The sequence below is a fragment of the Centrocercus urophasianus genome, unplaced genomic scaffold, assembly GCF_019232065.1.
Source record: "Centrocercus urophasianus isolate 14NV4802_14NV808 unplaced genomic scaffold, USGS_Curo_1.0 seq_2, whole genome shotgun sequence".
NCBI classification, from domain to species: Eukaryota; Metazoa; Chordata; class Aves; order Galliformes; family Phasianidae; genus Centrocercus; species Centrocercus urophasianus.
Window position 1 is genome coordinate 16834149 of NW_024884755.1, and position 26849 is coordinate 16860997.

General features: G+C 42.3%; 1 protein-coding gene across 1 annotated transcript in view; it reads left to right on the forward strand.

Annotated features, from left to right (window-relative positions):
* ZFHX3 (zinc finger homeobox 3) overlaps positions 1 to 26849 on the forward strand; it is a 504841-nt gene that overhangs the window by 148654 nt on the left and 329338 nt on the right. Inside the window, exon 4 of the mRNA XM_042821262.1 lies at positions 20854 to 20963. The gene's annotated coding sequence lies outside the window, so the exon portion shown is untranslated. The remainder of the gene's footprint in view (positions 1 to 20853; positions 20964 to 26849) is intronic.

Genomic DNA, 26849 nt, shown 5'->3' on the forward strand with positions numbered 1-26849 from the left:
CTTTCTCATGAAGGTTGCTGTGTACTGTAAGCAGCAGCGTTACTGTATGTCAGTAGGCACGTTCTAAGAAGCAGCCAACTGCTTCCTGTACAACTTACACTTTGGTATATAGCTTTCTACATAAATCTGTCTGATGAGGATCTGCTCAGAGATGTTTGCAGAGCACTGAAGGCAGTTGGCGCAATGACTGTGGGTCCAAAGACAAGAAGTGAATAAGCAGTGTGGTATGAAGCCCTGCTGCTGGCCCTTCATGGTTCCCAAGCCACTCAGCAATACAGCTGCGATTGGTTTTAATGCAGCACTCAACGGAGTGTCCGCTTTGCTTATAAACATCTCGCCTTGTGTTGACTGCTGTTGTGTCCCTGTCATTGCCAGGGTATGGGACTGGTGACTGGGGTTATGCTACAGCCTGACTGAAGGAAATCCTTTGACATTTCCGTGCAGCTGTCTGGCAGCTTTCTGTCAGTGTTCCTGGCCCAATTGCTAGGAATGGTACAGCTAACTTCAGCATCCATATCTAGGTGTGCTGAAGAGCCTGGAGGGATGGGACAGATGAGCTCTGGATGAGGGAATGTTTGCAAGTGCGGGTAGGGAGAGGTCAGGCCACTGTGTGTATCCCTCTGCCAACCTCCTGAAGTAGGGCTCTGGCCATTTAAATCTTATCCAAAGCATCCTTACAGGGAGCACCACTTGGAAACAAACTTCACAGCTTCCCTGCTCCTTACCAAGAGCAAACTTGCTGCTTCTCATTAAGCTGTTTGATTGCTATCAAGCTCCTTGTTGTCAGTACCAAAGCAGCCAGGGCTTTGTACAATGTGTCAGGCAATTGTGCAGTTTCTGTGGTCCGCTTTTGGAACAATGTCTCATAAAAATCTTAAGCAGCTATCACTTTTCATGGCTAATGAACTGAGGATCTGGGAATTAGATCCAGGGCCAATTCTTGGATTAAACCCTCTGAGCCCAAAACAAGGCTGTCTTCAGGAATAAAAAACAAGCCGGGGCGCTGGAATAGGGTACTGCAGCCTGTGACCTTAAAGATGTGAGATAAGTGACCGACATGAAGAGTACGGCAAAAACTAATCAAGGAGGAGGGATGAATACCAAAGGACTTGTCTGGGAGTCAGTAATGCAGCCGAGGGGCGGGGGTGGGGGGGGGACTGTTTGTTTTTAGATGCAATTTCTAAAAGGCTTTCTGAGTTTCAGAAGCATTTGGAGTAAGTGTCCCTCAACATTCACATGCTGATCAGGGACAAAATGAGTTTAGTGGCCCTGGCCTGCCCCAGTGAACGGGGAGAGGGAGAGAAACCCCAAACGTTTCTGTACACAAAGGAGCAGAGTGCAACTGGTAATCTCTGCAGCAGGTGGGTGGTCTGTATTCAGAGGGAGGTTTACAGGCAGATTTCATCCCGCAGACCAATAATATTTAATAATGGCGTTGCAAAACCCACAATCTCCTCAACACCTTAAAAGCCCAAGAAAATACCTGCAGAAAGGATAGATTTCAGTGCTTCCAGAAAAATGTGAACATGGAGAACAACTGGAAGAGTTGTAAATAGTGGCTTTAACAGGAAAATTCCAGAATGTGTTCAAAGTAAATTAGCTACTGCCATGCCTCCTCGCACTCCCTCCTCCCTTCCCTTCCTCCCCCAGCCTGCTTTTAGTTGCTTTGAATTTCCCTTCCGCTCTCTTAGTTGACAGCATTTGCACTTATTTCTGTTAGGGAACATGGCCATTCTTTTTTATGGCAAGGTGAAAATAATTTTATTTTCATCACTTTCCCCCACTCCCATGATGGATTTACTTGAAAAAAAATAATGACGGGCTTCACAAACTGGCCTGACAGTTGTGATGCAGAGAGTGAGCTGGCTGAGCAGGGACAGTGAGGCATCTCTGTACCTATTATGGCAAAAATCGATAATGCTTTCTGTAAATTGCTCCTCCCAAAGGAGATGAACAAATGCAGGAGACAAGGGAAGCCATCATTCTGTATGAAAGCCCCTGCACATTTGGACCAGTGCAATTATCAGGAAGGACTTTCTTCTTTTTCCTTTTTTTTTTTTTCATGGGGGGGGGGGGCCGGGGGGGGGGGAGGAAAGTGAGAGAGTGGGATGCAAGGAAGGATAGACCTATTTTTCAAGAAACATTAATTGAAGGCTAAGGTTCTGTGATTTGTCCAAATCCATTGCTTTTGGGGGGCCAAGAATGAATTAAGATAGTTTTCAGGATGATCTCATATTCTTCAGATAACTTTACACTCTGATTCCGCATTCAGAGTTGCCTATTTAGTTCCCTTCTGGCAGGCAGCAGTTCTCTCCTCTAATCACCTGCAACGTGTGGTTCTGGGAATCCTCTCAAATGCTGCGTTACCCGGAGTGGGAATTCCACCGAGTATCACCATCGGATTTTTCCTGTTGTGGAGGCATATAAATTATATATCACGTAGTGTGAAAGGTAATCTGAAATATGCTAGAGGAGCACGTGATGCCTTTACTGTTGCTCCGATTGATTGGGGAAATGCCATTATTTGTCTTGTAAGCAAGGAACAATAGAGGATATGAGAGTCATAGCTGCTCCACAAAGAGGCAGCGCTTGAGCAGAAGGAATGGGGAGGAAGGAGATAGCTGAATAGAATGGTTTTCTTATGAGCACCTGTGCTTCCTCTGGAAGATGTAGGATGAGCACTGGTAGATCCTGTGGTGTTGTTTGCCTTTCATCACAAAGGCATTCCTTTTGTGAACGTTTTTAAGAAGAGGAAAATCAAGTTTGTTATCTGATAGTGAGATCATTACGGTGCATTACATTATCAGTGCTCTCATGGGACCTTGGGCAAATCCTGCAATTTCACCGGGTCTCAGCTTTCCCATCATAAAAGCGAGATTAGTAATAACACTTGTCTTTGTTAAGGTCTTCACTTTCTTCACACAAAGGACATCTGAATGCCTCGTGTGTTACTGGCAGTACTTCCTCTGTCCAACAAATAATTTGTTTTTGTGCAGACGTGTTGTGATACGGCTTGCTGCCTACGGGCTGGTGGGTGAGCACGAAGCACAGCTCCTCAGCAACACAAAGACAGAAGAACTGGCGTTGGGCTCTTCTCTATCACCTGTCAGCCCGGCATTTCTGCTGTAGTGAGAAAAACAGCAGAAATACCATAGGCAGGTGAGGAGTGTGTTGGAACCATTCCTTACTGTAGTTGGAAGTTAGGCAACAGAGACTGCGGGCACATGCTCAAATGTAAAGCGCCCTGAAGTTCAGAAAGGCGTATTTGGAAAGGGCATGCAGAAAGTTCAAAAAAGCCGCAGCAGGTAAAAGAGATCAGCATCTATCAGCTTGAATTAAATCAAAGTAAAAGGAGACATGAATGTCTCTCGGAGGCGTCGTCCCGGGAGCACGGCTAACTGCTCGGGGATGTGAGGGCAGATGTGTGTGGAGCCATCACCAGCAAGTCTTGGGAGAACCTGTGAGAACTCTCACAGTGCTGTGTGCTGAGCTAATGGCACGATGTCAGATGAGACCAACTGCTGTTTCTGTGCTGAGCAGGAGTGTGCTGGGAGAATGGGGAGAAATAGCTGATAGAAAGGCTGGGGTAGGAAAGAGAAGGTATGCAACAGAGGCACTACTTATTCACATTGATTTCCTAATCTTTGTTTTCTAACACTGTAATTCTTGACTCTTGATTGGTTTCAGTTTCTTTGGTAAGTTTTTTTTTGTTCCTGAATTCTCTTTTTGGAGTGCCAATAATTGCTTCAGAGTTGAGGAGAATGTGTGAATGAAAGCATGCATTGTAATTCCACTAACCCATTTTGTTAGAGCTGTTTCATGGTTTGTTAAAAACACAACAGCTGTTTACAATTTTTGTGCATCTTCTGCACCGTGCAGACTTTTTTGATGACTGCCTTTCTGTGGTATGATAAGCACATAAGGATGGATGTACTGCTTATGCTGTGTTCTCAGAACCTGAGAAACAGCTTGAGTTTCCTTGTTCTAATACCTCTGGAATGGAAGCCTCTTGGTGAGGAGACGAACGTCGGATCAAGTTTCTGCTTTGGCAGAAAGAAGCCATGAGGAAAATGCCCAACTGTGTTTCACAGCGGAGGCCATTTGTTATGAAGTGGAATGTTTCATTGTTCCCACCACTGTCAGATGGAGAAGCTGTGATGATGCAAGAAGTGAAGATGCTCCTCTGAGTCAGTATTCTGTCTCCCTCCCATGGAAGGGAAAAGCATAGCTTTGTCATTTGTGTGAGCGTTGGAGTAGAGCAAGCAAAAATGATTTGTTAGAAATCAATTTTCTTGTTGTCTTAATGCATCTAAAATATTTAGAGGAAATATGTTTAAAAGCTATTACTGTGGTTTACATATACTGCAAGTTTTAAATAATGAATTTGAAAAATGCTGCTGAAAACCGAGGGTGGTTCTCATAACCAGGAGGTGAGGTGGGAGCCCAGGCTGCTGTAGGTCAGCAAAGGGCAGCAGGAAGGGTAACATCCATCACGCCTGTGCCAGCGGCTGGTATTGGTGATCTGCTTCCGCTAGCAGTAGTTATTCTTCTGAAGGGAAAGCCTTCTAAACAAGGCTGTGAATTGGTTTTCATGCTCGCATTGACAGATTGGGAAAGCAGTTTGTTCTACCAAATTTAACAATGATATATCATTATCACAACTTTGGGGGAAATCTATAAAATCAATAAGTTTGTAGCCTGAACAGGATTTGTATCGCTTGCTTGCTGTGCTGGTGTCAAAGCGTGAGCATATGGATTGAGTCACAGCCTGAGATCAATGGAATTTGTGGACAGTAAGCTCAATAACAAGCCCTTCTGAAAAGAAATAGATGTAAAAAGCAAATTTACTAGAGTATAAAAAAAAAAAGCTAATATCTTTTCCGCGCCTGGCTGTAAAGTGCTGTTTGGCTGCCGCTGGCTGCTGGTACTTTGAAAGCTGTCTAGGGTATGTGCTTGCAATGCTGAGTGCTGCTGCTGCTCTCTAGTTCCATGCATTGCATGTACAGTTGGATGCTTCTGTTTGTAGGGCTTGTATTAGGAAACTAGCCAAGAATAGGAGGAGGGGGAAAAAAATAGCCCTTTATATTGTAAACTGAATAAAGAATAAAAACAGTCAGTGTGTCTGCTGGGGAAAGACCATGGTGGCTTTATTTACTTTGTACTGGCAGGGCTTGCTAATGGAGAAAAATAAAAAGGCATAATTAAATAGTTTAATGAATTCGCAGCTCTTTTGTTTGAGTGGGGCTGGGAATGCATGTTCCAGAGGGCCTCACAAAGAGCTCGGCTGGTAGTGAGTTAAAAGTAGGAAATCAGTCCTTTGAAGGCATTTTTATACTTCATTATCCCAGCATGTAAAATGACTTGTACTAAACGATTGAGGATTTTTTTTTTCCACTCTCTCTCTTTCTCTCTTCTTTTTCTAAACAAAGGAGAGCATCAGGGCGGCAGGAGCATAATTCCCCTCAGTGTCCTAGAGCCAATAGATCAGCTTGTCAGCGAATTGGTGGGCCTGTACTTATGTTTCAGTAAAATATAGGGCTCTGGGAAACTGTAGTGAACAACGAAACCACAAGGCAACCACCACAGAAACACGCTCGCTTGAAGAGATCCTGGGGGAGCAGGGATGTTCAGACCTCCCTTTTCACCTCAGTGCTTTGCAGTAGGCGTATATTCGCTTCTTAAAGGATTTATACTTTTTTAGCACGCGGTCAAAAAGAATGTTACATCCTCCGTCCTCCTTCTTTCTCTCCCCCTACCCTGATTTTTGTTTCTTTGTTGTTAAGGGTTAGTAAAGTTGGATCAGCTAAAAGGAGTATTTCCTTCTCAGAGTACACCAAGCGTGAGGACTTCAGCGAGAGCAGCAGTGTTCACTGGTGCTCCTCAGGTCCTGCACACTGCAGAGGTCCCAGAGGCGAAGGGACGGCTCCCACGTGAGCCGGCCCAGGAACCCTGACACATCCAGTGCCCATCAGCTTTGGCGATGGGTTTCAGGTGTTTGGTCACCACTTGGCTCAACTGGTGGAGCCTGGCACAGCCTCGTGCACACCGGTGTTGTGTTCAGCGCGGTCTTTTTGATGTTATTTGTCACTAAATAATAGATGTATCTTTTAGTAGCCAATGTGGCTGTTTGTCATATGGATGTTACTGAGAGGTCATTCCGTGCAATGGAAGACCCATGAGAAGAGCTCTTTACTAGCAGCAAATGAAGATGCCTTTCACCACTGCGCCTGGCTTTGATTGCACCTGGCTGCTGGAACCGGTCAGATCTGAGTGCGTGTGAGAGCCAGCTGCAGACAGCAGGGAGCTCCCCCCAGGACCTCATCTGGCCCGTGGGCTGGCATTTACAAAGCATTCCCTGGTTTTTACAGCTTGAGTTTGCTTATAAACAACACTAACTGTTTGTTTCTTGTTAAAATTTACCTCATAAACAAATTTTACTGTGTGAGTTTGAGGCAATAATTGTTTAATCCTAACTTTCTCATACCCGTAGTGCAGGGGCTGTAAAGCTGTGGTCGACACTTGATAGAATGTTCTGCCACTCTCCTCTGAGGGCAGTGCCTGAGCTCTGGTGGTGGGGCCAGGCCAGTGCTGCGGCCGAGGGGCACAGCGGGTCCCGGCCATGGAGCCCGGCCAACGACGTTCCGTGCTCTCACAGCAAGAAGCAGAGAGAAGCTCAAAAGAAGCCAGAAAGTCAGATCTTCCTCCTGTTTCTGAAATTTGAGTTACTTCGTGATGCAACAGTAAAGCTATCCAGTCATTTACAGCCCGTGGCAGTCCGTTGCCCCTCTTGCTGAGTAGCAGGGAAATGCCGTGGAAGTGACTGCTTATATTGATTAGCGAGACACGAGAGAGTTAGAGACCCTCAGCACTGCCACTTAAAGCGGGCAGGAAACCCAAATTGACCAGTAATAAAGTGTTTGAGGTTGTACAAGGCGGCTCCTGGGGAAACTGCCTTCTCGGAGTGGGATGCTAGGGGTGGAAAGCTGTCAATTATCCTTGTTTGATGAGGAGTAAGTAAACGTGCTACTAAAGTGGCCTATTAAATGTGAGAGAAACGTGCTGGGGCCGGGTTCCCTGTGCAAAACTGTTCTTGTAAAGTTGGAAGGATGGGTGTTCTTGGACCCCTGACAAAGGGTGCTGCTGTCAGCTGGGAGCCTGAGCTTTTGTTTGTCCTTTTTTCTCTTTTTTGGTGTGGCCTCTAGTTACAGACAGGAAAACAGTGAAAACTGTTGTTGTAAGAAACCAAATTCTTGTTGCAGCATTTACCACTGTGTCTGGAGAAGGAATATGCAAAAGGAATGCCGAAGACATCATAGGCAAAAGGCTAGCAGGTTTTTTAGTTCAGTACGCAATTAAAAGACAAGGATAATTAGCAACCATGAATATCTCAGATGTCTAACATGAAAATTACAGGGGGTTATTCAGATCTGAAGTCTGAATAATTATATAAATGAAATCTTTTTATCAATTGCAAAATATCCCAGAGCAGAGGGAGGATGCAAGGTGTAAGAAACCACCTTGCTGAGTGAGTGTTAAAGTACAGCAGAAACATGCTCTGATAAAATCAGAGAGGCCAACTCATGAAATGGGAACCAGCCAGCAAGATGCATTAAAAAAGCAAAGATAATGGTACTAAGAACAATAGCAGGAATAGGAAAATAAAGAAAAGTGTGGGATCTCCATTCAGTGGAGAGCAAATGATAATTTTCAGACAGCCAAATGTTTTCGTATCCCTCTCTATTAAAGGTCATCTATAGGACAACAGCTACCATAATTGATGCACTTGCCAAATGGATAAGATCTCAGTTCTGAATAGACTAAAAACAGGCTAAAGTGTACAAGATAGATGCTGTTACAACCGTCACTTCCAAACCTCATTAAAGGAATGTGTAAAGCTGGACTAAACTCAGCACAGGCAGTGGCTGTCTTTGAAAACTTGTGCAAGGGAGTTAGAATACTGGAAGGCAATGCAGTGTCATTGACTTAAACAGGAGCTGAGGAGTTTGGACAGCAGTTGCAGATCAGTCGTCTCAGCTCCACTTCCTGCAAAAATTCTGGAAGAAATAACCAAAGTATTGCGAGCACCTGGAGGATGACAAAGAAATGAATAACTAACAAACTGTACAGATTTGTCAGAAGAAACATTGTCTCTCCAAAGCACCAACTTCTGTGGCAGAGTAACAGCTGCGGCCAGGGACAAAGCAGCAGATGCCACATATCCTGATTTTTAGGGAGGTTTCTGCCAGTCTCACATGGCTGCTTTGTTTAAAAGCACACCAAGGAAGTGTGGTTTAGGTGAGTGTAGGTGTATATCTGAAGAATTGTATTTAGGGCATACTTATTGGAGCCAAAATGGAGGGAGATGTGAAAGGAGGTTTGGCAGGGGCCTGCCCCAACCCAGGCTCTTTACAGCGTTTGCAGTACTGAGCTGAATCGTAAAGCAAAGACTGTGCTATCTGAACTTTCAGGCAACAGAAACCTGTGAGACGTTGGGTTCCATGGTGGCAGTGCAGTTCACAGTAATCTGACAGAGGAGGGAGGTGACCAGGAAAACTGTATGAGGTTGTGCAGGACAGCTTTGGATGGGCACGGAGGTGCCGTGTTATGTGTGTGTAGTTTCTCAGCCAGCTGCCCTGCTGTTGGTTTCAGACCTCGTCATCCTTCTGCTCTGAGAAGCGATGTGACCTCAGTGTGCTTTTGTGAATGAATACTAAAATAGATTTGGTGAAAAAGAAGAAAAGAGAAATTGCTCGAGGCGCAGATATAAGACATTTGTGTGAAATTAGTTTGTTTCTGTAAAGAACTTACGTCTAGGTGCTTTGCAGTGCTTTATTAACATTCTCTATGCAAAACAGACGTGCTGACAACAAAAGCAAGAGAGAGGAGAGTTCCAGAAGTCATTGCTAAGCTGTGCTGTGGTACTGCAGCCTGGACGCTGCTCACACTGATGGCTGCGTTGAGCAGGAGCAGCAAAAGGAAAGTTTTGTCAGAAACAAAATCTGTGCTTTCCTACTGATTTCAATAGCTTTTTGAAAATATAATTTCTAAAGTAAACTTAATGTACATGTAATGTAAATGGAATACGTAAACTCAGTTTTTTCATTTCTAATTCAGGCAAAGCTCTTACTCAGATTAATCATGGTTTTGACAACGTGATTGACTTATAACAAAAACACTTCCAACAGCTATAATACCTGCTCAATTAACGCTCCTTATTCTCCTTTCTGAATGGCACAAGGATTGCAAAAGTTTAAAAAAAAAAAGTTAATTCAAGATCTCCAATTGTTCCCTCTGCACAGTGCCTTTGTTTTCTGACCTTCATCTCTAAGTGTTGTTTTGCACACTCAATCCTGAGGTTGGTAGGGAGGATTTGATGCAGTACAAACCACAGCTTCCTACAGAACCCTCTTGTGAAATGCTGTGTCCAATGGGAAGCCATGGGGTGCTTACTTGCAGACGGAGCCTTGTAGGTTCTGAAGCAAATGGCATTACAGAGTAAAATGCAAATGCAAAGATAATCACCAGACCTTTTTTTTGTCTTCTTCCAAAGCATCTGGGGTGAACCCACATGAGACAGGGTGCCAGCAGTGGGGAAGCATCATTCTTTCTTCGTGTGCTTCGTATCTTACGTATGAGCTTCGTATCTAATATGTGTGTTTGATAGAGATTTCCTGTTGTGCACACAAAAAAGCAAACAGAGGTATTCTACAACTGAAATTTCACTTCTGATCCCCAGAGAGATGAAATTCAGATTCTCTAAATGTCCAAACCTTTACCTCTGCTGTTGTGGAGAGACTTTTGTTGGAAGTGGAAATATAAAATTACTGTTCTTGTTGCTCCACTCTGTTCTTTTTGGTGCTGTACATCCCCCATCACAGTAACCCATCCTGGTTTGCTAGTAGCACTTCTCCTTCCAAATTGCTTCAGCTTTGTGTTTTCTTGGATCCCCACGTTAGAAAATCATCTGCTGGCAATCTCTGTCTGTCTACCTGTGCCCATCTACTCTGGTTTTGTTTGTTCATTTGAAAGTATAGTCTAGCATCTTCCACAAATCCCCTGAGATCCTTACATCTTTCTGTTGCACGAAGCAATGCTGTTACATGCAGGCAGACAATGACACTTCCTTACTTATTATTAATTTGTTACAGGCAAAATTCCATCTCTTTATTTTATTATGTTTGTGGTACTTTCTCCTTTTTTACTCTTCACTGCACCCCAAAAGCTCACTTCAGCAATATGAAGTGAACCATGCTTGTAGTGCTATTAAGTAATATTCCTTATTACAAAAAAGAACAGAGCTCCTTTTAATGAGTGCTTTAATGCTACCAGTCCATGTCACTACCTAGGGAGCCCCTTTTCTTCTTTCGTAATGAGGAACACCTCATTTGCACTGTCCCTAGATTTATGGAAGGACAGGAAAAAACCTTCAATTTATTACATCTTAAATGAACTGCTCCCCAAGCAAAAACAAAGAGGGTAGTAAACTGGTGCTCTACAATATATAGTTTGATTTTTTTATTGAGCCGAATAGTGATGTTCTGCCTCACCTAGGAAGGGTGAACATGGGCGATAATTACCTCTTGTGAACCCCATTTCCTGCTCACCTCACTGGCCTGTACCTCTTCAGGATGTTGAATCTGTCAGTTGCGGTGTTTTATTTGGTCTTACTGCTGGTGCTGCACACAGGAGCAAGGAAGCTCATCTCGTATCTCATTTGCTTGAAAAAATGGGGCACGCTCCCTGAATTTGTGACTGAAAAAGGATTGCAGTTGTTCTCTGAATTTCATTCTTAGGATGTTCTGGAATTCCTTCTGCCAAGTCCTTTTCCTTATGCACATCCTGACCTCTTTTCTCCATCTGTACGATCAGCTCGCATCTTTGGCAGATGTTCTTGCATAACCTAAGAGTTGGCTAAAGAGAAAACACTTCTTAATTGATGAAATCTCAGTTTTAGGAAAAAGAAAAAACAAGATTTTAAGGTCAAGGTCTTTGTGAAGGGAATGGAGACAGGCAGTAATAGCTGTGTTCTGCGTACGCGGTTAAATTCACTGCCTCGTGTGCAAGACGAATTGACGTTGAGGCTTTGCTTTTCTGACTTAAAAAAAAAAGAAGCGTGAATTCCTTAAAGTTTTAATAGTATTAAATTTCTCCTCTGCAGGGATGCTTTGGACAAGCATGGCTGTGCCTTGCTGTGATAAATTTAAAATCAAATCTGAATTGTAAGAAGGAGGATTTTTCTTTGTTTGCTCTGGCTGATGTGCACCTCCTTGCACCCAGCAATGCAGAGCCACCTCAAATATTTTTTTCAGCTCGAGAGCAGCAGTCGAAGAATTTTTGTCTAACCTATGGCAAAAAGCAGAAATCAATAATAAATGATCTGGTGCCTTCCTGGTTTTGCTGTGTGTGTGAGTGTCTTCTCTGTAGTTCAAAGGTTATGGAATTTATAGTAGACAAATTCCGGCTACAAATAATACTGCTAGCATTTTGCAGGCAATCTTAAAACCTTTTTATTTACTTCCTTTTCTACGGGAGTCAAATAAGAGGCTTTTACATACCAAGTCAAGGTTTTTTTAGACTTAAACTTCAGAATATTTTCAATATCTGCAACATTATCTTTTGAATAATAATTACCTCTTATATTAAATTATAAGACAGCAGGATTCAGGATTAGATCTCTGCATATTATTCTAGTGAAGGAAATTATGACAGGGGTCATTTTTTAGAATTATGTAGGAGGGTAAAAGGTCCCAGGCAGCATTAGAAGGGAAGGCGTTTATAATTAAATTGTAATTTAGGCCCATGATTTATAGTTTTCTCAATGAAAAATTTGGTGCTGTAGAGAGATCCTAGGAGGAACTTTAGTGAGATACAACTTAATGAAATAATAAAAAGAAAAATTATTCTGGAATAGAGTGTATTATAGTGGTACCCGTTAGCACACTTCAGTGTAGCTAATGTTCTGTCAGCATTTCTGTGATACACTCTGCTTTCCAGGGTTAGATCTAGGCAGGAACATTCCGTTTGAGGCTCAAACACAGTCTGTCGGGTTTCAGGTCACGAGAATCTTCACAATATATATTTTTAAATAATTTAGCTCATTAAAACTTACAGCAGTATTCCAAAGCGTGCGAGTTGTCACATCCAGACAAAGGCTGCTGTGCTTTTTGTTACCACTCGTGAGCTGCAAGAAAACGGAAAGCCTCGTGCTCCTTAATTTGTCGTCATTAAGTTGCAGAGGGCAGAAAGCTGCTTTGAAATAGCTCTCACCTATAGAGAAACAGCTCAGTTCTATCTACTAGGCAGTGGCTTTTGGTTTTTGTTTTGGTTACTTTTAATATTGCATTAGAATTATAATTAGAGTAGATGGAGATTGGTATTAAAGTATGAGCGTTTTAATAGTTACATTAATTAATTAATGGGCTAAACTCCTCCTACCTTGATGAAGATCTATTCTACTGGTATAAAAACTGTAATCCAGAGAGGTTAAATGATTTGCCAAAGGCAATTGAGGTAAGTCAGTGACTGATCTGACAACACAAGCCATCTCTGACCTGATCTCCTCTGGCAGTAAAACTGGTGGTGAGCCAGTGTGTGTGGATGGCCAGCAGTAGCTCATAGGTGTGTCAAAGCCACATTTCAGGCTGGAACGAATTAGTTTTCATGAAAGATGGCTTTAAGAAACTGATACACCTTTGGACCCTGCCTTTTAAACCTGATTTGCTTATGCACTTTTGGCAGCTGTTGCTATCAAATGCTTACTGCCTGAGTTATTAAAAATGGAAACAACACAAAAACCAACCCACAAACAAAAAACTCCACACTTCTTTGTTCTGCAGTTTCCTGTCTTGTGTACGCTCATAGGAAGAAGAAGTGCGAGTTTTGTGTGCAGGTTTGAAGATCACCTCCTGAATTTTACCATGCTTGGTTTAAAACAATGTATCAACCATTACAATACTTAGAATTTTTTAGAATAACTTTGAATGCAAAGAAGAACCTGATCCAAAATAGAAGATTTAAGCATATTCTGAAAGAAATGAAACTAGCAACATTGAGTCTAAGCAAAATGTGACGTTTCTCATCTTACAGAAAGACGAGAAGGAATAAGCAACCTGAACATATACTTTATAGGACTTAAAAGTAGAGACTTTGTCTGGCATCTCTACCAAATAAAGGAATAAGAGGAAGTAAGAAAGGTAACCCTCTGCACTGGGAGGGAAATGGCTATTAATAAACAAAGATGACATTATTTGCCTTGTTTCCATGCTATCTGCCTTAAAGCATTAGCTTTAACTGTGTTCTGCTGACATGATTTTAGCTTCACCTTCTGCAGATGCTTATTTGTAAACAGAATATACGTGATGGGAGTTTTGTACACGTCCAAATAACTGTGATGGCACTAAGAGCCAAGTAGATAAAGGAAGGAGGAAAGAAAGAAAAACACTGATGTTGGTTGGCAAACACTGCCTTGTAAGTTTAAGCATGAAGAACAGCAAGATAAGGAATAGCAGAGTTCTCTCTCGTCTCTCCTAACGGATGTTGAGGACTCAAACTTGCTGCACAGATCAGAGTAGACTGGGATGGCAAAGGTGCATTCATTTAGTGGAAGCAGAAAGCGGTGCTGGTGTTAGGAAGTAACTGTTTTTATAAGGATTGTTATTGTTTGTATTATAAACATTAACTTTAAAATTGTCCAAATAACTATTTAATATCCAATTTATTGAGAAAATAATAAGCTTTTAGAAGACTGTGTTTTCACATAATGAGTGTGTAGACCTATTAACAAATAACTTATGTCTTAGGAAAAATGTATTTTCTTAGTAGCAGAAATCGTTCTGTCTTGAGTGCATAACAGACACTTCAGAATTCATCTGAATGAAGAAGTTACATGACAGACTGTAATTTACTGTGCCAAATTTTTTAAAACTTCAGGATAGCTTTTCCTTTTTCTTAGCTAAGATGAAGAAAAAAAGCCAAAGACTGATGTGTAAAAAAGAAACCAAACCAAACCAAAAAAAAAAAACAACAGAAAAAAAGTCATCTTAAACAAGAAAACAACAAGGGATATTTACAGAAAAAGATCATTTTTCCTGTAATTTTCTGAACCTTGCTTGCAGGAACTGTTGATTACAGAAACGTGTTTGAAACGTCGGCTTTTTTTCTCTGCAGCTCCTCTCCCTCTGCTTGATCCAGCGGGGGAATCACAAGTGTCTGTGTTTGACTTCTCCCTTTGTTTGGCAAGGCGCTCTGATCGCATTCCTCATTTAGCATCCTAACGTCGCTCTTGGATGAGGAAGCAGCAGCCTTTGTTTAGAAAGAAAGTCTCTTTGATAATTAGAATTAGTGAGAGATGTATCAAAACCCAAAGAAAACGTGCTACAAAGTGCGAATACATCCTTTATTTTGACAGCCCTATGGCAGAATCCCCAGGTGTGGCTGCAGGCGGTGCCACGCTCAGCCCGCGCCCCTGCGTGAGGCGGCAGCTCGCAGCGCGGCCTGGGGAGGGCCGCGGCCCCGCGGGGCAGGCTGCTTTCCCTGGGCGGGCTGTGGGCGCCCCAGCAGGCCATGGGCTGCTACGGTGCCCTGTCCTGATGGCCTCAACCGGCACGTGGTGCCAACGTTAAGCGGCACCGCTCGTTGTGTTTTGGCCCGTACCGCCGAGGGAGGTGACTGCGGCGGAGCGAAGGTGCGAGGGCGGGGCGCTCTCGTCTGTGCAGCAGCGCCGTGCCGCACGTGCCGGTGCTCTGAGCACTGCAGGCCACGGCTGGGTGCCCGGCTTCCAGATAGGGGCCGGCCCGGCTGTGCTCACGGGCCCGTTGGGACATCCGTGGGGTGTGGGGACGGGGTGCTGCTGAGGGGCTGTCCCTGGGTGCGAAAAAGTCGTGGGGGTGACGGCTGGTGGTCTGGATTTGGCTGCTGTGGAGGTCTGGCTAGCCGAGCAGTGGAAGCTGAAATCAGTGTAGCAAACAGGGAAAGGAGTAGGGGCTGCAAGTACATAAACTGAACAACTCTTTGAAATTCAGATTTTTTTTTTCTGCCTGTGCAAGAGACTGCTTGCACAGAGCTGGCAACCCTCGGCTGCCTGTCCGTGTGGCACTGTGCAGCCTGGGCTGTGCTGGGCTGAAGTCACCGCAGTTATGAAATGCTGTGCTGATGAAAAAGTAAAATATAAAACATAGGTCTAAGGTGGTTTAAAGTGGGTACCCAAAATTAATAGACATGTTTGACCTTAATCTGTCTTCTTGGACAAGTTTAATTGTGGCCATTTCTTCAGCGTGAGCTCTTGTTTTAGAAATGTTGGTGTTCTTTTAATGCGCTTTTTTTTTTTTTTAACTCAGTACCATTGTATTGTCATTTTTTTTTTTTTTTAATTTGATTTTTTTTTCCAAGGAAGAAAAAAAATTTGTGTGCATGAATTTCCTGGAATGAAAGGCACCAAAGCTTTGGATGTGCAGAAGATGAATTTTTCTTTCTAAATAATTGTCTGTTTGTGAGGTGAGCTCAGACTGGCCAGGGGAAGAAAATTAAAATGCCGGTTCAAGAGCCATGTTTGAAGGAGCTCTTTTTGGAACGGTGTTGTTTTTGCACTCATGTTCTGTCCTGTGTGCTGGCTGAGGTGAGGATCACTCCCTGCACAGCTCTGGGTATGATTTGATGCTTAAGAACTGACAGGTATGTTGATTTATACCAAGCTGAGCCCCAGCATGTCTTCTAGCTTTTACTGTTTCCCTCAAAAATTAAGCGGAGCGGTGTTACGGTGTCCATGTGTAATTCTGAATATTTATTTACAATGTAATGTGCTAAACACAGACACATATCCTCCTCTAAAAAGAAAAACATGGTAGATCTCCAGAGCAGTTCACTTCAGGAGGTCTGCTTGTCATGTGAAAATGCAGTTCTGATTTCCTGGTTGGCTGTGAATAGACGCTGCCTCTCTTGTGTGATACACATGATTTTCTATGTTTTTCTCTCTGTTTACAAGAAAAAAAAGCTGAAAATAAGAATCTGTACACACGAGCAGCAATTTTACACCTCTCTTTTAGAAATTTACCATCTCTTACTTGTGTGAAATAATTTCAAATCTGCAATGAAAAAGTAAAAGGGACCATCAGTGCCTTAGACTGAAGAGACTAGTTCTGAGATACGCTGGTATAGAAGAAGTCCATGGTTAAATATATAAAAAAATAATATTTGTTTTGCTCGTTCTTTCTGGAAGGCTGGTTTTGTGAGTGGGATTCTGTCAGAGCAGGAACTCGTTGCTTGAGTGCACTTACTTTAGTTCCACGTCTTATCCAACTCTTGGAACTTGAACTTGTCATTATCAGACACAGAAGGTCAATGCATTAGCCATGGTGCTAGCTCTTTCATGTGGCCTTTCTGAAGAGGAAAAAACAGCTTTTAATCTTAGCTTTTATAAAATACTGTGCGTACTGGGATACATCCTAACTTGTCATTGCCTCGTCTGTTTTAGTGCTGGGAGATATCTGGAGACACTTTATGGTGCCACACAGATACACACGTCTGCAGAAGGCCTAATCTGAAGTGAATCTTCTATAAATAATAAACAACAAATAGGTTCCTTTTAGTTATATTAGCCCCAAATAGGTCACGTACATTTGTTTTAAATGCAAACGTAACAATAAAGTAAATTCCCTAGGTGGAGAATTTGATGTGTTTGTGCAGATTTTCTGGACACGGTACAGAAAAAGCCAGCACCTATATTTTACCATTTAAAATATTTATATATTGTCTCCTAAAGTCCTGTGTCTGGAAAACTGCTTATAATAATCTTTATCAACTCCCTTTGAATGGAAGCTTATTAGTGCTGCTGTGAGAGAAGTTGTCAGCTTTGTCAATTTCTTGCCTCAAAATGACCTTATTTTTCGATGACTGTTAATTTGAGGTATCCTCGTCTTCAAGTCAAAACAAACGGGTGCTGAATTATCCAACTGGCAAGGCGTATGTGAAAGATGCATCTGTAACTTAGATTACCTTTCTAACAGATATACCTAGTTCCCAGGCTAAATTGTTCATTGTACAAGCATACTAATAGCAAAATGATAGCCTACAGTAAGGTAAATTGGGCTATTTAGTAAAATCAGTACTTATGCTGAAAGAAAAGGAAAAAAAAAATCCTAAGAAGGAGGAGCAATGAGAAGAAAATGAACATGTATCAATTTTCTGTAAAAGTGCAGTCCTGCACCCCAGGGGAGCGGGGTTTCTCAGCTGAAGGACTGCAGGCTGTTGTGGTTCCGTGGGCTTCTGCTCAGGAAAGGTGGTGAGGAAGCAAGCCTCGTGTCAGCGGCTTTGTGCTCCCGGCCGTGTGCCTCCACTGGGAACAGTAATGTGGTTTCCAAATAAAGCAAAGTCCAAAGAGACAGCCTGGGCGATCCTTTTAGCACTCCTCACCATAAGACCTGATAAGTCAGATTCCGTGGGCAGCTGCAATGGGAAGGAAGGCGTATCTGAGAAAGAGGCAAATTATTGTGGTTGTTGTGGATTAAAATGGCTGTGACACCTATTGTGATTTTCATACTACTGTGGCCTAATATAACTGTGTTTGGATTTTAATTGGAGTCTTTAAGTGCTAGCATAATACAAACAATATGTATAGGATATCTCAGAGTAATATTAGACAAAGGTAAATGCTAAAAATGGTAGTGCTGTTTTCCAGCTTGTGTTCTTCTGTGGAGCTAGCTGGAATCTTAAGTTCTGTGTGTCACCCATTGTAATATACATAATTTCTGCATCCCTATTCATTTTCATCCCTGAGATGCATTGTAAAAGTGTAAATCCATCACTAGATAATTTTCAGTTCCATTATTTACAAAAATGAATAGTTAAGCAAGTCATTGTTAGTGGGATGCTATTGTTGTTTCTCGGAGATAGGGACTGCCAAGGTCTTGAATGATGTACACTTGAATGTTCTTTCAAGACACTTGTACCTGTTTCATTTGGGAGGAGTTTCACTCATGTAAAATCAAACAGAAACAATTTTAGTAGCCTCTGAAAAGAGAAGAAGGGAAAATGGGTATTAATGAACTGTTTAATATTCCGCTACAGAAGAGATGCAGTGATTTTGCTGTTGACACTTTTGCATGGAATTAAAGAGATCTGGTAGTTGTTTTACTTGTCTGTCTTTGTTCCTGAAAGACTTTTCAGTGTCATCAGATTTGGTTTTGTAACCCAAGAGATGTTTTACAGACATGCAGACAAGGAAAAATTGCTTCTTTTTCATGAAACTCATTGCTATTCAGAATGTGGGCCTTTGATGAGTTAGAAATTTTGGCTAAAGCTTTAATGAGGTTTTCATTTCGTGAACTTGTGTCAGAAATGTGCAGCTCCATGACTCACAATTCCAAATTGTTTTTTTTTCCCGAGAATTTTTCTGGCTTATAGTTTATTACTCAATATGTTATTGATTTTTGAGTTGAGAGGTTTGCAGTGAAGGTGGAACCGTTTAGGGCTGTAGATCTTTACTGTGGGATCTGCCCTGCCACACCTGCTTGCTCCATTCAGGTAAGCATTTGCAACTCAGGGTTATGCAGAAGATTCCAGGGCAGAAGTGCCAAAGGTGACTGCGGGGTTCTCATCACAGATCACTTCTATCACACTCTGTGTATCAGCTCTGCTGGTTCTGTAGCTCTTAGATGTGAAGACAGATCTTGTTGCTGGCTGTCCATGTGCTGGCACACGCAGTGCTGGATGTTCTTTGGGTGAACTCATTTTGTGAAGCACGATGTGCTGACTGTAGAGCCTTCACTTCTGTGATGTGGCGGAGCCCGTGGAGCCTCCACCAGAGGACTGTACAGAAGCACCGTCTCCTCTTTCCCTGCATTTTTTGTTACAGTGATGCTGGTACATGTAGTTCCCTTTAAGTTTTCAGCTAGATACTGCAATGTCAATAGCTTGTATCTGAGACTGTTTTTCAAGGAACTGTGCTGTGAATGCAGAGGAGCAGATTTAGGTACTTACTGTGTAACTGTAACTAGATAGCCACTTGTATTTATGTAATGTTTACTAAAAGATTTCCTCCTGTGCCTGGCTGTTTCACTGCAGCTGGGCAGGAACTTAGGGAGCTTTCTGCAAACTTTCATTGAATGACCTGAGATTTCAGAGCCTTTCTTATGTTCTTGTGCTGTGCTGCCGTCAGAAATTGTCTGAACTCAAAGCCATTTGGTTCGTATGCCTTACCATATTTTGATATATTACATGTGTTTTGACATGTTACAAATAATAGAAATATTGAAGTAATGGTAGATTGACATTTCATTTCCTTAAAATTATTTTTTTCAGGGATGCAACAAATGCAGAAGTATTCTGGCGTAACAGAAGGAGGGTGTATGAGTGCATAACGTGGGCAATTACTGGCACTTTGTGAAGGCACGTTTCAGGAGTGATAAGACTTCCTTGCTGCAGACCCTGGCAATACATAATGAACTTGGGGCAGTGCTATGTATATTTCATATTGAACTGTATTGTTCATATTGAACTATAAGCATTGATAGTAGGGAGCTGATACCTTTCCTCACTGCGTCCAAACAATGATTTTTGAAGACAATTTCCACATCATTGCAGTGATGTGGCTGTAGATGTGGTGAAAAGCTCTTTATTCAATCTAATAGGTACTAATGAGTATCTATTACTATGAGAAAAATTTGCACTCCAGAAAGTATTCTTCCCTTCAGGTGCCCACTGATGGGCAGCAGTACCGAGGTGGAGCTGCTGTGTGCACAGCTAACTGTGGGGCACCACTGAGGCCCCCTCCTCGTGTCATGGCAGAAATGCCTCTCATTACAAGGGACCGCTTTCTCCCACTAGATTTTTCTCTCCTTCAGTTCAGGAAACATCAGAAGAGAATAAGAATGGATTTACAGCTAAGGTCAGAGGAGCAGGGGAACCCCAGGCATGCAGCCCAAGGGCAGAGACCTATCATGTCACTTGCAGATGACATCACTTCTCGCTGTTAGAAATAATTTGGGATGTGACTTGAAATTAAAACCTGATATAGGTCAGTGTTTGGAGATGATGGGGGTGTGTTTGGACCGTTTAAAATTGTATGGTTGACTCCAGGACCTGTTCTGGTCTCCTCTGTTTTGCAAACCCTGCAGTCTCTTCCCCACTCTTCTAGAAGGAAATATAAGAGTCCACTATTGTGTGAAGCTGCTTTTCCTCAGCAAAATCATTTTTCAGAGAGAAGGAGTTTGCTGGCTGGATGCTTTCACTCTTAATAGTATCTGAATATTCGAATAATGAAGTTTGGAGGGCAGAGATGTGAGGGATCCATGGGAGGTGGTCCACGCGCCCCTCGACTTTCCCCTGGAAACGTCAGTGTGATGTGGGTGATCCTAACGTGTGACAGACGTTTGAAAGCTGAAATGTTTTTTGTGTGATTAGTTGTGCCCTGATTGGCAGATTTGAAAACAAAATTAAGATATGGCTTTGACACACAAAAGGAGGAGAATGATATAATCTATATTTAGTACTTCTCTCGTATGTTCCATAATGATTGGCTCCGGGGCCTTATCTTTCTGAAAATATTAACTGGTGCTTTTTTCAAACATATTCTTCCTTCTGCAGCTTTTGTTACAACTTGGTATTTCATTTTCAATGCCTGCATCCATGCGTTAGGGAGCAGCAGGACGGGCTGTGTTTGCTGGGTGCCTCGCTGTTGCTCTCCCTGTGCTGGCTGCAGTGCAGTGCCAGACTGGTGCTGTGGCTGCCTTCACAGAGCACACCTTTACTTCTAGGCTAGAAAGGAAACCAGGAAGAATTTATCTGTCAAGTAGCGAGAAAAATACCTGTCTGTTCCCACCCAGACTGAGCTAAAATTGTGTTTTTGTTTATTTGTGCTAGATACTTTCTGGATTTATCCTGAACAAGAAGTGCAATTGTTGAGTTAATGCCCAGGAAGCAGCCCTTCTCCCCTCTGCTACACCCTCCAGCCCAGAAGGCCTTTGCACACGGTAAGAAAGCCTCTCTTCTTTGTTTCCAAGCTGAGCTCTGAGTGCAAGTATTTAGGAACACTCAAATGAATTCTATGCAAAAGTTGTTTGTTTTTCAGCTTTCAGTCTGAAGTTGTGTGAATTGTGGCCATGGTGTGAATTTAAGTCTTCAGTACCTAGGTTGGTGAATGATGGAGTTCAGTTATTTTAGAGACTATGCCAACAGCAATGGCTTTATAATCAATGATAATCTTCATAATTTATCTGGGACAGTGGCAAAAACAAGCGATCTACCTGTGTTAATGGCTGCAGAATATGTGGGTGTGTTCTGCACAAATACGTTTTTGAAAGGAGAGGCTTTGTTGTGGGTCTGTCACTGTCCTGGGAAGGTAATTTCTGAAAATAGGGGATACGAATGCAAATCTGTGCTTAAAAATATTGAGGCAAGCATGTGCATTAGCTCATTTCTTGCTATTGTGTATTTTTTCTACAGTAGATTCACTTATGATGTAGACTGTATAATTTAATTTTGCTGTATTCAAATACAATATGCCATATTGTTGATGAGAATATAAGCTTTTGTCTTCATTATGTACTACTGAGTATGCTTTGCTTCTCTGACATCCATGCCGTGGTGGCACATTCAAATTTCGGCAGAAATAACTCTCACCAAAACAGCTAACAATTTGCACTCCCGGATGAATGTTCTGGGTGGGGAAAAGGTCTTTATGTAATAGCACAGGCAGATTTCAGGGATCACTGCAGCACGCTGTAAATGATGGATGAAATGAGAACTTCCCAGCTGACGCGCGGTGAGCACCGTTGCTGTGGTCTGCACAGTCGCTGCTGCGAGAGGCTCTTTGTTCTCACGCCATCTCAGACACGTGCCAGTCCTTAATGAGGAACGCTCCTGTGCTTGTCTTTGAAAGCAATAAGTCTTTAACAATGGTGTGTTAGGAAAATCTCTTCAGATGCCGTATCAGTCAGTATCCCATGGAAGTTTCCTGGGTGTTTGTACATTTACTTGAGCTTAAGTATCATTATTTTACAGTAATGAACTTGCCATAAACTGTTTCATAAAAACTTTTTCTTCCTATACTCCTAAGAATATATTACTAACGGAAAGTATCCTGTCGAGTACAATGCCATGATGGAAAGTATTTATTTGAGATGCAGATGATGAAGCTTGTACATGAAGTGTGGTATGAATAAGGAGGTTTTGTGTGCTCAAAAGGAATTTATCGGGCTGGGTGGAAATTAATTTTTCCTCAGAGATCAACTTTTTGTTCTTGTAAGCCTTCTGTAAAAGTTGCTAACAGATGTACTGAAACAGGACTGAGGGATGCTCTTAGGAGTAAAGTTTGGTATATTAAATAGAAAGAACTGGAGGGCTTTGAAAAAGTAATGAAAATAGGTGAAATCTAATAGTATCTAGTAAGAATATCTTTTCCTGTTAGCTGCAAGGGTGCCCTTAGCTGGGGTGTGGGTGTGTTGGCTGAGCACAGCATGACAGGCACCGCGTGTAAGGGAAGAAGCTGAGTGCAAGGCTAGGGTGGATGAAGGAAGAGGCGACTCCAGAGAGGTTAGCTGTTGTAGGAGCTTGGGTATTTATGGGGGAAAACTGTAGCAGTGTGAAACTGGGACTATCGTTTAGCTGGAGAAGTGCGCTCAGGTGATCTCTGCATCTCATCGTTACACAGGGCTGTAACAATTAGCAGCGAGTCACTTCCCTTAATGAGGAAAGTCTGGGAGGTCTTCTCTCCTAATGATGTTCTCTGAATGTGTTCGATATAAATGACTTGGCAATCTGGCAAATAGGAAGAATAGCATAAAGTGAAAGGTTTACTTTCCTAATGAAACATGCTTGAGGTACTGTGAGATTGGGCGAATGGGCAAGAAGAAAGCAGCTCTTGAACTGTTTACTAAATTGATGACACAATGATCAGAACAACTTTCCTAAGAGGGGGAGAGAGTCCCATTTTGTTTGGGCTCTTTCCTATTTTCCCTTTTCAGAAATAGAAGAGTAGGAGGCATCTGCACCACCGTGTTAAATCCTTCCCACCGAATGTTCCGTATTGTCGCCTTGAGCTCCGGTGCAGTGAAGTTGTTCTCTTTCAGTGCTGCTTTGTTTTTGACCCCTTTTTGTGAATTCTCTGAGGAAAGAAACATATTCCCATCTTTTATAGTAATCAAATTTATCTGGCATCTCTCAGCCTCCTGCATTACTTATGCTACAGTTGGCCAGCCTTGGGAAGGCTTTAGCAGGTTTATTTATTTATTGTTCTAAAGTGAAGGTTTTTGACTTGAGGTCCCCATATAATCCTGGGGGATTTTGAGAGGAAAAACTGAAAGTGCTTTCTGCCATTATTTTTATATTATCTTGGAAGCTATAAAAAACCACAGCAAACAAAAAAATCCACAGCCTGAAAAACAAACAAAACCCCACGTGTCCTCCCCCCCCCAACCCAGCATGAAGCTCCCTTATCTCTGTTGTATTGGAAATGTTTTCATGTTGGTGTGAGAGCTCAGTGTGGCTGGTGTCATCACATTTCATTTCAGTGAGAAGGCAGCAGAAGTGTTTCATAAGTGTCTGCATGGGCTAATGAAATTCTTAAATGTAATTAATAGCTCGTAATGTGCCTCTGCTTAGTAAATTGTGTCCTGTCCTGCAAATATTTGCTCTCTGGGGCTGGTACCTGCGCCTCCTTACTGACGGTTGAAGTCTGGCCAGGTACGTTCTGGTGGAGCCAGGCAGGTTTTGTAGCTTGTGTGTTCAGTATTTTGCTATTTTCTTTGCGAAAAACGGCACTTCTGTGTCCATGAAACATAGATTGAAATTCATTGAAATAAACAAAGATGCCCCTTGTCCTGATGGCTGATGGCATTTGTGGGAAGCCAGCTGTGTTTTTGTAATAATAATATACATGAGGCATGTGCAATAAATACATTGTTTGTAGACAGATAGAGATGTACCTGAGCTATGCAACCTGCAAGAACTCTTTTCTCTCTCCCCTTCTCAGTCAAGGTGGACATGATGCTAACCAACCTGCAACACACAACCTGGAAAACCTCGAGTTCTGTACAGATCCAGAGTTTACAGCTTGCTAATGCTTTGGAAACATGCTTTGCTTTTTCATGTATCTTTAAAAACAAACACATTTCTGGTTAAATTTATTTTCAGAAAGTGAGGGAATCTAGGAACATTAAGATTAGAGTGTATAAAATAACCATTGAATTGCCCTGTGGCATACAGCAGAGATAAATGAAACCGAGTGCTAACACAGAGAGAGGCAGACCTGCGGTTAAGGGTAGAGCACTTGTTTTTGGCTCTTGGTTCTGCTGAAAACTGCTGGTGGAGAAGGAAGCAGGAGGGCAGTGCTGGTGCTATGGAGGCAGATGAGTGTGCGCTGCCCAGCCTGGCTTTTGTTGGCTGCTGCCACAAAGGGCTGCGTGCCTCAGTGCAAGGTGTGAGATAATCGACACTGTGGTAATTTAAAGAGACCTGGAAAGCGTTGGCTGTTCAGTAACTTAACGTTATTGTAAATGTTGCCTGTGGAAATAGCCAGCAGTGCACCCTGTCTCAGACCTTTTGCCTCTTTTCCAGTGTGCCTACAATTTAAGGGGCTGCTTTGTGTGCAGTTAACGTCAGTCGCCACAACTTTGATCTGGTTGTTCACCAGACTTAAAAACCAACACAGTTTATATGGGAATAAGAAGTGTCAGGTGTTTAGCTCATCTTTGGAACAGTTGGGAAGATACGACCTACTGTACTGGGTGGTACAGTCCTGGGCAAAGAAAGGGAACTTCTGCTGCTCTAAAGGATGGAGCTTGCCTAGAAAACGTAAGAAAGATAAGTAGAAATGGAAACTGAAGACCGAAAATTCAGATTGAAAACAGACTGTCAATCAGAAAGCCAGCTTGAAGAGTAGCAGTAAAGATCTGAGAATAGCGTGTTAATATTCGCCTTACACTTCAACTCCATGTAGCATCGCTTTAATTTTTTGTGGTTTAAAATATTCTCCAGAATGTTCTTAAATTAGGTTTAGACAGAGGTAAATTATCAGAAGGAAAAAAGAAAAAAGAAAGAGCTTTTAGAGATTTTTGTTGAGCGTGCTTCGTCTGCCTTCCTGCAAACCCATTGCTCTCGCTGGAATGCCTATAGACCACATCTGGCTTTGTCACAGCTTCTTTTTAAATTTCTGTTTCTATTGCTGTTTGTTCGTCAGTTTATTTCTTTATTTGAAAAAATGAAATGCTGATTATGAAGGAACAAAGCTGTACTAGGGAATCATCAATTATTTTGCTTTCAAATATGATTTATTTGACTAACAACCTTAAAAGCTTTGACTGATTTAATTCTATTTTATGCCTATGAAATCCGCAGAAGGTTGACCTCGCCATCTTCCTCATCTTCTGCTTTTAAAGTCCTAAATAGCGTTCCCCCTCTGATTCTTTGATCCTATGACATTTTTCTTAGAGAAGTAAACAGTGATAGTGAGCAAATGTTCGTATTGCCTTTCTGAAGTACGTACCTGTGTAGAGGGATTTTTATTGCAGGAGGAAAATCAAATCCTTGTCACCTAAACTGCTAATTATGCTTGATAAATGTATGGTATATATTTAATGCAAAGAGAATTTAGGAAATAATACACCTTGTGTAATTACAGCGACCGAGCTACTTCCATCAATCTAATTTTTCTGATTTGGGTTCATTTGCATTGCATTATTTTTATTAAATGAGCTTTCAATGGAGGCCCTGCTCTCTGTCAAGAGCAAGAATCAAATACTGAAATATTTCAACCTGCATAAATCCGGTTTGCACATCACATGCATCATGCATGGCTGCTCCACGGCAATAGAAATGCAAACACGCACAAACGTGGCCATTTCACGTAGGTAAAAGTAGCAGCTGAGAAGCAGCCCGTGCATCATAAATGCATGTAGGTTCCCATTCCCATAGGTTGTCTGCACACGCACACGTGCTTGGTTGGAACTGCAACAGATTCTCATAGTGCCATCCTCAGTCCCATGGAAGAACGGAGCGGAGCGGCTCTGTGCAGCGTGTCCTGGGAGCTGTGCTTCCTCCTGTAGCGCCGGTCTGGAATGGCTTGGTTGTCCTAACCTGATTTCCTTGGGCTTCCCAAGCAGTAAGCAATTCGTGTTCTGAGTGCTTCTAGAGACACCACACTCGCTGTTCTGTCTGTGTTACAAAAACTTCCCCAGTCAGCAGACCAGGCTGTTTCCTCTCTAATAGAGTATGAAATTTTCTGGAGACAAGGCAAGGTAGGAAGAGAGTGAAAAAGAAAAGAAAAAGGGCTCTGTTACAGACATGCATAACTTTCTGCGTGAGAAATGGGATTTCTGGGTTCCTATCCCTCGTACAAGGTGGGCAACTTCACACATTGCTGCTACATCTGAACAAGATCTGATCGTTCTGTTCCTCCCCTTCACTCCTGGTACAAAACTGCTGCTGCTGATCCAGCAAAGGCACTCGTGATCTTAATTAGTATCGCAGCTGTGTAAAGATAACTGTTGTACCACTCTCCTTCTATTCTTTTATATCTTTGCAGGTATTCTGTCACTGGTTTTCACCATAATGTAGTGTTGAAAATCTCCTATGTTATTTAGTGAATAACGGCCTCAGTTCTCCCTCCCCCCACCCTATTTCTAAGCTTCAACTTAAACAAAAACCAACCCCTATACGAGTGTGCATGTATGTATGTGTATCTGTGTGTACATATAGAGGGAAATTTGTAGAATGTTTCTAGTGACAATACTCCTAACTCTGAGTGTCCATGGTCATAAATGCTAGGGAAGTGGAATATAAATTTAGTTTATATTTAACAGTTTTATGTAATGTTTTGGTTTTTTTTTTAAATTGTTTCCTGCTCTTTTCTGTGGCTAATT